Source organism: Anopheles nili, assembly GCF_943737925.1.
Source record: "Anopheles nili chromosome X unlocalized genomic scaffold, idAnoNiliSN_F5_01 X_unloc_14, whole genome shotgun sequence".
Taxonomy (NCBI): domain Eukaryota; kingdom Metazoa; phylum Arthropoda; class Insecta; order Diptera; family Culicidae; genus Anopheles; species Anopheles nili.
The window spans coordinates 168,270-177,606 of record NW_026525472.1 but is presented as its reverse complement, the minus strand read 5'-3'; positions in this window follow the sequence as shown (position 1 = coordinate 177,606).

Below are 9,337 nucleotides of genomic sequence, written 5' to 3'. Positions count from 1 at the left end.
CATATGGCCTATCTGCCAGAATTTCACTAATGGCCCTGATCATCTCGTCCTGTTGCTGATTTTTTCGAATCCGTGCCTTTAACTCACTCGACACAATCATCACTTCCTCTGGGTAGCGACTCAAACAGTCAACGTGCTGTATTCTTTTGCCCGATCTGTGTTCTGTCTCGAAAACAAAGTCTTGCAGGAACATGACCCACGGCAACACTTCTTGTGGCACTTCAGTTTTCTTTAACGTACTTTTAAAAGCGGCACAATCTGTCACCAGTTTAAACGGAAGGCCCAAAAGGTACTGCCTAAACTTCTTAATTGCAAAATACACTGCTTTTGCTTCGAGTATGTAGCTATGCTTGTTGGCCTCTGATTCACTTGTCTTTTTGCTCCAATAGTATACCGGATGCAATTTTCCTTCAACCCATTGCATCAACGCTGCACCAAAACCTACTTTGGAAGCGTCAGTGTGGAGTTCTGTTTTTGCTTCCGGGTTGAACAACATTAGCACAGGTTCTTTCGCTAGTTCTTTTTTTAATTGTTGAAAAGCTTTCAACGCACACGCATTCATCACAAAAGGCACATCCTTCTTTAAGAGATCCGTTAACGGTTTAGCTATTTTCGAGTAATCCGGCACAAACTTTCTGAAAAATCCAGTCAGCCCAAGGAAAGCCTGTACTGCCTTCACATTTTGCGGGACTTTAAAATTTTTCACTGCACTTATTTTTTCCGTTCCTGGTGATATTGTTCCATTCTTCACTCTATGCCCTAAGAAGTTTACTTCCCGTTGCATGAATTGGCACTTTTTCCACTTTATCGCTAGGCCGTATTCTGCAGCTGTTTTTAACACTGATTCCGTTTTCGATAAACACTCTACTGGCGTTGAACCGTGGATGACCATATCATCCATATACAAATCTAGCACGTTGTTTGCAATCATATCACGAAAGACATAGTTCACGTAACGAATAAAGACCGCCGGTGAATTACACAGCCCGAAAGGTGCTCGGTTGAATTCGTACAAACCACGTTTCGTCGCGAACGCCGTATACTTCTTACTCGTTTCCTTCACGGGGACATGAAAAAAACCGTTTTCCATGTCCATAACCGAGAACCATTGCGCCTTTTGAAGTTTTTGTACTACTTCGTCGATAACCGGTATAGGGAATCCGTCTTTCAAAATCATGGAATTAAGTTTCCGATAATCGATGCAAACTCGGTTGGTTCCGTCTTTCTTCTTAACCACCACAACACGGCTAGCATATTCTGATGTAGATGGCCTAACAATGCCTTTCTTCAACCATTCGTCTACCTGATCATCCACTGCTTTGGATTCCGAAAATGACAACCGGCTTGGTGGATGTCGGAAAGGCATTATTTGCTCGTCAGGTATTATCTCCAACTTAACTGGACACGTTTCTTGTTGAAAACCACTGACCCTGTTTTGGTTGAACTCGCGTATCATTGTCTCGATCGCGTTGCGATACTTCTCCGAAACTGTTATTAGTTGATCACTTTCCACTTGGAACACATCCGCGAGCAGCGTATCCTCCACGTTGTTTTGTTTTTTCTCCACATGCCGAGGTGTTAGCCTTACACCATACTTTGTTACCACCGCGTCGAACAATACCAGGGATTCTCTACCCACAATGCATTCGTACTTCATTGTACCGTCCGGCACAATAAAAAACGGCACTGCCTGATAGGTGTGGTCATTTATCGACACATCCATAGAAGTCCTACCCTCGGCACGGGTACGCTTTCCTCCGAAGCCGTGCAGTTCAATAGCGATGTTCTTTACAGGTGGTGCTCCGATTCGGCGAAAAGCTGTGTCGGTGATCAGATTAAAGGAACACCCGGAGTCAAACAGAGTATGTAACGCACAATTGCTGATTGACATATTTACCGTTGGTTCCTCTGCGTCTACGACTAAATTCGAAGGAACTCTTGCCACAAGCCTTTTTGTGCACTCGCTTGCCTTGTGCCCAAATGCACCGCACCCATAACACTTCATGCGCGACGCGTTACTACACGTTTTCGCCTCATGGTCCGGGAAACCACTATCGAAGCATTTTCCGCGTGTTCCTTCTCGTGTGTTGGAACCCGTAGCGCGACCATCAACTAATGATCGGGATTCCTTTGAGCAATCCTGAGAACGGTGCCCAAAGCTACCACATTCAAAACACTTTATTTGTTTAAAGCAATCTCGGGCTTCGTGTCCAATTTTACCACAACTGTAACACTTGCGCACGCCACCTATATTCGTGCGTTCCTTTTGTCCTCCACTCCTTTTAACTATATTTTTCTTTTCTGCTCGTTCGAGGAACAATAATTCTTCTTTAAGTTCCGTGATCGTTTTTGCGCTTTATAGCGTCGCTCTTGTTCTAGCCTCAGCTGTTATGCCATCCGCAATGTACTCCACGAGGCTGCTTTCGTCAATCTCGGCATTGCTTGCTATTCGCTGCATTTCGTACACATATTCTAATGCGGATTCGCTTTGCTTCTTATGCCGCGTAACGAGCCGCCGATGTACATCGCTCGCGCGGATGATAGGCCCAAACTCTTTAATCAATGCCGCTCGCAGGGCAGCATATGACGCAACATCTTTTAGAGTCAGTATAAAACTTCGGGCTACTCCGACCATTTTCCTACGCGTCATAATGAACTTTTGTTCATCAGTCCACCTTGCCATGGTAGCAACTCCCTCGAATTCATGGAACCAAGCTTTGATATCGCGATTTACGTCCTCGCCATATGCTTCGATCGAATCCTCCACATCACGAAACGAGTAAGGTTGCATGATTTCAGCTCTATTTGGTGCGGATTTCGGCTCAACTTCAGACATAGAAGCCTCCGCATCGTGAAAACCAGTCACACCTGTAACATCGTTGTCGAACTGTCCGTTAGCTTGCGCCTCGATCAAGCGCGCCGCCAAATCCTCCTTGGTGCCCGTTACGGCCAATCCAGCGTCTTCGCACTTTCGCACTAATCCTGTGCGCGTAAATTCTTCCACTAATTTTTCCATTGTCACTTTTGACTGCTTAGCACACAGCAATAACACCACAAACGGTTTCACCCCGCTAACGCAGCTCACGACAATTCTGCGCGATCAGCGCATAATTACATACGGCTAAACCACGCGCACACAGCGCCGATAACACCACACGCACACAGCTCTACCAAGCGCGCACAGCACCGATACCGCACACAGCTCTATCACGCGCACACAGCGCCGATAACACCACACGCACACAGCTCTACCAAGCGCACACAGCACCGATACCGCACACAGCTCTATCACGCGCACACAGCGCCGATACCGCACACAGCGCCTATAACACACAAGACTCTACTCGGTACACAATCGTTTCTGGGAAATTCGCCATCCCACTTCTGACACCAAATGTAAGGAAGAGTACAGTCGGAGGGAAAAAAACACACAGATTGAATCTATTCGGTCTTCGCTCGATGTTTATTTTTCTGGAGGTTGACAACGACTGACTGCTCTTACCCGCGATCGCTGCCTTTATAGCCTAAAGGTGACACTATCACCTTTTCACACATATATATATATATATATATATATATATATATATATATATATATATATATATATATATATATATATATATATATATATATATATATATATATATATATATATATATACTAACATTCATTTTTATTTATAAGATTAGTATTAAGTCTTCTGGCTTGAGTCGTCTACAAGACAGAACAAGCAAACTAGACTTAACAAAAAACCACACACAACAAACATGACGTAAACTAAACAGGCGCAAATAAATAGGCATATAAATTACAAGCCATAAAGTGCACGTAGACGCATTTTGACACTGAACGTTGAATAGTTGATGTCGATCACATGACACATCTTATTAAAGTCCCTAGCCATTTGAACCATAGGGTCAATGGTGCCGTACTCTCTACGCCGGAAGTCAACCGCCAGCAACTGTCTGGGTTTCAGCGATCTGCTAGGAACCGTGAGATTAATCTTAGTTAAAATGGAAGGAGCATCGATGTTGCCGTTCAATAAATTAAACAAAAACATAAATTTGGCCATTCTTTGTCTGTGCTCAAGCGACTCCATGCCAAAAAAAGGCACCTCGTTTTATAGTTGGCCTCGTTGAGCCTGCTAGCCCAAGTCATTCGGTTATACATAATTTTTGTCAAACGTTTTTGAATAAGCTCAAGTCTGTTGATGTGTTGATGTCTGTTGGTGAATGGGAGACCAGACAACACTAGAAAATTCTAAAATAGGTCTCACGAGAGTGCAGTACAGGCTTTTAACAGTGAATGGGTTGTTTGAGAGCTCTTTGGAGACTCTTAAAATGAAGACTAAAGAACGAAGAGCTTTTGAGACAATATAATCAAAGTGGTTCGTCAAAACTAATTTCTGGTCAAGTAAAACACCGAGATCTCTAACTTGGACAGCACGAGGAATTGAGGACCCTGACAGAGAGTAGTTAAACTTGACATAAGACTTTTTTCTAATGTCAACACTAAAAAGGGCATTATCGGTCAAGACACTGTTACAAACTCTGGCAGTCATCGAGTCCTTGCACATTCGATTGCAACTTCAATGCGCCAGTTTTGTATTCTAAGAACGTTACATTTTATTATACATTTAGTACGCACAACTTAATATCTATGTTTTAAAACATCCGTCCTCGTCGACGGTCCCGGCAGAAGAGCCCGAGTCACTCCCGGGTGCCTGTCTAAGTGCCCACGTCAACAAGGTCACTCGTGAGTGGCACATTAGACTACGCTCCCAACATCCCTCCTTGTTTAATATTGCTGGTACGGTGCCATCCACTGAGGCGGTCTTCGAACCCGCGAAGATCGTCGTAGAGGTTGTAACGGCGAGGGCGTTGCACTGTCGGCCGTTTCAAACCCTGGTGAGGTCGGCGACAAGAACGTTTCAGGGGACAGTAGCGTAGACGACGAAGACGATGAGGGCGGTGATGATAAGGACGGTAACGGTGAAGACGACGGACACAGTGCACACGATGGAGATGGGGACGATGACAACATACAATCTTTGGCATCATCTATCACTTCATGTTGTTGACCAGTATTTAGGTTTGCGTCTGGATTATGGGATTCTTCAACCATGTTCCATGTATCCAACAACAGATTTAGAGGCAGTGACCTCTTTGAAGTAAAATCTAGTTTAGCAGCAACTTTACTGGCGATGCTTCCATGAACTCGTGTCCGCAACTGATTAATGTGAGAACGAAGCTTCCTACCCCGCTCAATAGTTACTTCATACATAATTCTTCCGATGTGTCCGCTTATCACACCTGGGACCCAATTCCAACTATTACGACGATATTGCTTTACATATACTAAGTCGTTGACTTTAAAATTCCTCAAATTCATCCTAGTGCTTTCTACCATAGTATCTAAATCTGGTTGTGATCGTAAAAGCTCCAAACATGTACGAATCTTCCGATTGAACATTACCTCGGCAGGTGATTTGTGATCCAACAACTTGCTCGGTGTACTCCTGTATGTAAGTAGAAACGTATCTATTGCCTCTGCTACGGTGCTTCCCCCTTCCTTAATCTTTTTTAAGGCTCTTTTAAAAGTATCGACGAACCTTTCTGCTTGTCCGTTCGACTGAGGATGGAAAGGTGCTGTGCAGATGTGTTCAATGCCGTTTATGTTGCAGAACTCTGCAAAATCTGCACTAGTAAATTGTGTTCCATTATCGGTCACCAAAACAGTTGGCATTCCAAAACGTGCAAACAAATTTCGAAGAATGCGAATGGTGGCTATTGCTGAGATTGTTCTTGTTGAAATGATTTCCGGCCATTTTGAAAAAGAGTCAATTACTAAAACAAAGTATTCACCATCAATAGGGCCTGCGTAGTCCACATGCACCCGCTGCCACGGTACATTCGTTTTTGGCCATGTTATTGGTAAGCTGGACGCAGGAGACTTTGCTGCCAATGCACATTGTTGGCAACATTTGACCAGGCTCTCAATATCTGAATCTAAGCCAGGCCAATAGACATAGCTTCGAGCCAAAGCTTTCATTCTCTCAATTCCCGGGTGGCCTAAGTGTAGCTGATTCAAGCACATACATCGCTGCGACGATGGAATTATTAATCTTTCCCCAAAAAGGAGACATCCCCCAACCGTTGACAAGGACTCACGCCTATTGTAAAACTTGTTCAAACTTTGATCTTTAACTGCTGCTTGCGGCCATCCATTTTTAGTAAAGTCGTACACTTTCCGCAATTGAGCATCATTTTGTATCTCTCGTTCAACATCAGTGAACTTTAACGGTAAGACTTTACTCACACTGTTCACAACTGATTGTATGTCTTCCTCCATTTCTATGCTTGCGATCACGTAGTCATCTTCAGGTTTTTCATGCTTAGCTATTAGTCTCGAAAGTACATCGGCATTACCAAATTTATGTGTAGGCACGAATTCCAATTCAAAATCGTATAGAAGCAACGTTAAAGCATAACGCTGTAGACGATTGGCTGTATACACCGGTATACCAGTTTTTGATCCAAAAATTCGTAACAGTGGTTTATAATCTGTTTGTAGGAGAAAATGTCTTCCGTATATTAGTTTGTGAAATTTGGTTACTGCAAAGATAATAGCTAATCCTTCTCGGTCTGGTTGACTATACTTTTGTTCTGTTCTGGTTAACGTACGTGATGCATGTTGCACAACTTTGATCGACCCGTCTCTAAACTTGTGGCTAATAGTCGCTCCTAGTGCAAAGGAAGAGGCATCCGCCGCCACTATTATCTTCTGGCGCGGATCGTAGTGTGTTAATAGTAAGTCTGAGGAAAGTATCACTTTAAATTGATCAAAAGCATCCTGACATTGCTTTGTCCAGGTAAAAGTAGCTCCTTCACGAAGAAGATTATCCAATGGATGACGTAGCTTGCTGATGTTCCTTACAAATTTTCCGTAATAATTCACTGCTCCAAGGAATGATCTCACTCCTGTAACATCGGTTGGAACTTGCAATTTAAGAATTGCATCAATCCTAGCAGGATCAGGTCGAAGTCCCTTCGAATCCAACAAATGGCCCAAGTACTTTATCTGTTTCTTTTGAAACGAGCATTTATCCAATTGAATGGTGAAGCCATAGTCTTCAATTCTTCTAAGCACAGCTCTAAGATTTTTCATATGGGCTTCCTCATTTGGTCCTCCAACCACAATGTCATCCAAATTGTTGTGTCTACTATCGTTTATTTTATGTGGAATCAACGTAGAACGTAAAGTAGAATCAAACGAATGCTTATAAGACACAAAACGTAAAAGAACTATGTTGTATCTGTGATATGGTGTCCCGCAACGCACGCAGCTCACCCAACGCTTGGCTCTCTCTGACTGTCGGTTCCCTAGCCTGTCTACGCGCCCATCCTGATCCGGCGGTCAGTGCCCTCGGTCACTCACGCCGCATCACGCATATGACATTTGCATGTCCTAGCTGAGCGGCTGTCAATGCGTGGGCGCTATAAAATATTTTTCTACATAACATCTCCCCCTTTTAATTGAGGTGGTATGCCTCAAACCTACGCGGGACTCTTCTAGGCCTAGAAGAGCGGCGTGGCGATAATACCGTGGAGTTTCGGTGTATGGGGATGTTCGCTGTTGACGGATTTGCTGCTGGTATTGGACTGCATAGATCGGGCAACTGAGTGGTAGATGTTATAGGCAGCTTCCACATGTCCATGAGCAAATCCAATGCAACCCTTGGATTAGCGTCATGTATAAATCTCTCATTACTATCCACTCTTTTGCGTAGCTGATTGATGTGTGATCGCATCGTCCGTTCTTCTGTCCTTACCCTGTACATTACTCTTCCTAAACTTCCGATAACAGTACCCGGTACCCATTCCCAACCATTACGCTTAAACACTTTGGCGTACACTGGAGCACCGTTTTGAAACCTTCTTGCTCCTTGCTGGCTTTCTGAACAAGGTGTTGGCATGGGATGTAGTAATTCTAAACATGTACGTATTTGCCTTCCAAACATAACTTTCGCTGGTGTACTGTTGTTTTCTAATTGAGCGTTTGGTGTGGAGCGATATGTTTGCAGAAAAATGTCTAAAGCCTCCTGTATTGCAAGGCCATTGAATGTTATCTTCCTGATTGCCCTTTTGAACGTATCTACAAAGCGCTCTGCTTGGCCATTTGACTGTGGGTGGAAAGGTGCTGTTGTAACATGTTTTATGCCGTTCTTTAAACAAAACTCTTTGAATTCTGAGCTAACAAACTGCGTGCCATTATCGCTGATCATGGTTACAGGCACACCAAAGCGCGCAAAAATTGACCTTAATATCGCAATGGTTGTTACTGCCGTGGTGTTGGACGTTCTGATGATTTCGGGCCACTTTGAAAACGCATCGACTACTACCAAGAAATACTCTCCGTTTAAGGGTCCTGCATAGTCGATATGCACTCGTTGCCAAGGCGTACTAACACTAGGCCACGGTGCTGGAGCAGAGTGTGGTGGGGACTTAGCTGCGGCGGCACAGGCTAAACAGGTTGAAACAACGTCCTGAACGTCATTATCCAAGGATGGCCAGTAAACGTAGCTCCTGGCTAACGCCTTCATCCGTTGAATGCCTGGATGCCCTTGATGAAGTTGCGCCAAACATCTGGCACGAAGCATTTCAGGGATTATAATCCTCTCCCCGAACAAAATGCAGCCGTCCACCGTAGACAAAGCTTCCTTCCGATGATGGAATCTTGCCAGCTCTGACCCGAAGGATGCGTTCTGCGGCCATCCGTCCGTTATATAATGGATTAGTTTCTGTAACAGTGTGTCTTCCCCTGTGGCTTTCTGTACATCTACAAAAGTCAGAGGAAATGAATTAATGGCTTGAACTGCTACGAACCTTAAGTCATCTTCCAAACTCAAGGTAGCGATAATGTATTCTGCTTCCGGCTTAGCGTGGTTTTTGATTAGTCGGGACAAGACGTCTGCGTTTCCAAACGCGCCGGTTGGGACGTACTCTATTGTAAAATCATACAACTGTAGCATTAAGGCGAATCTCTGCAGACGGTTGGCCGTGTAAACTGGAATGCCCTTCTTCGATCCGAAAATACGAAGCAGGGGCCGGTGATCGGTTTGCAGGTGGAAGTGTCGGCCGTATAACATTTTGTGAAATTTTGTGACGGCAAATACGATAGCTAACCCTTCACGATCTATCTGACTGTAGTTCTGCTCGGCTGTTGACAATGCTCGTGATGCATGCTGAACTACTTTCACTGCTCCGTCCGGAAACTTGTGGCTTATCGTTGCTCCAAGCCCCACTGATGAGGCATCCGCTGCGACAATGATGTCAGC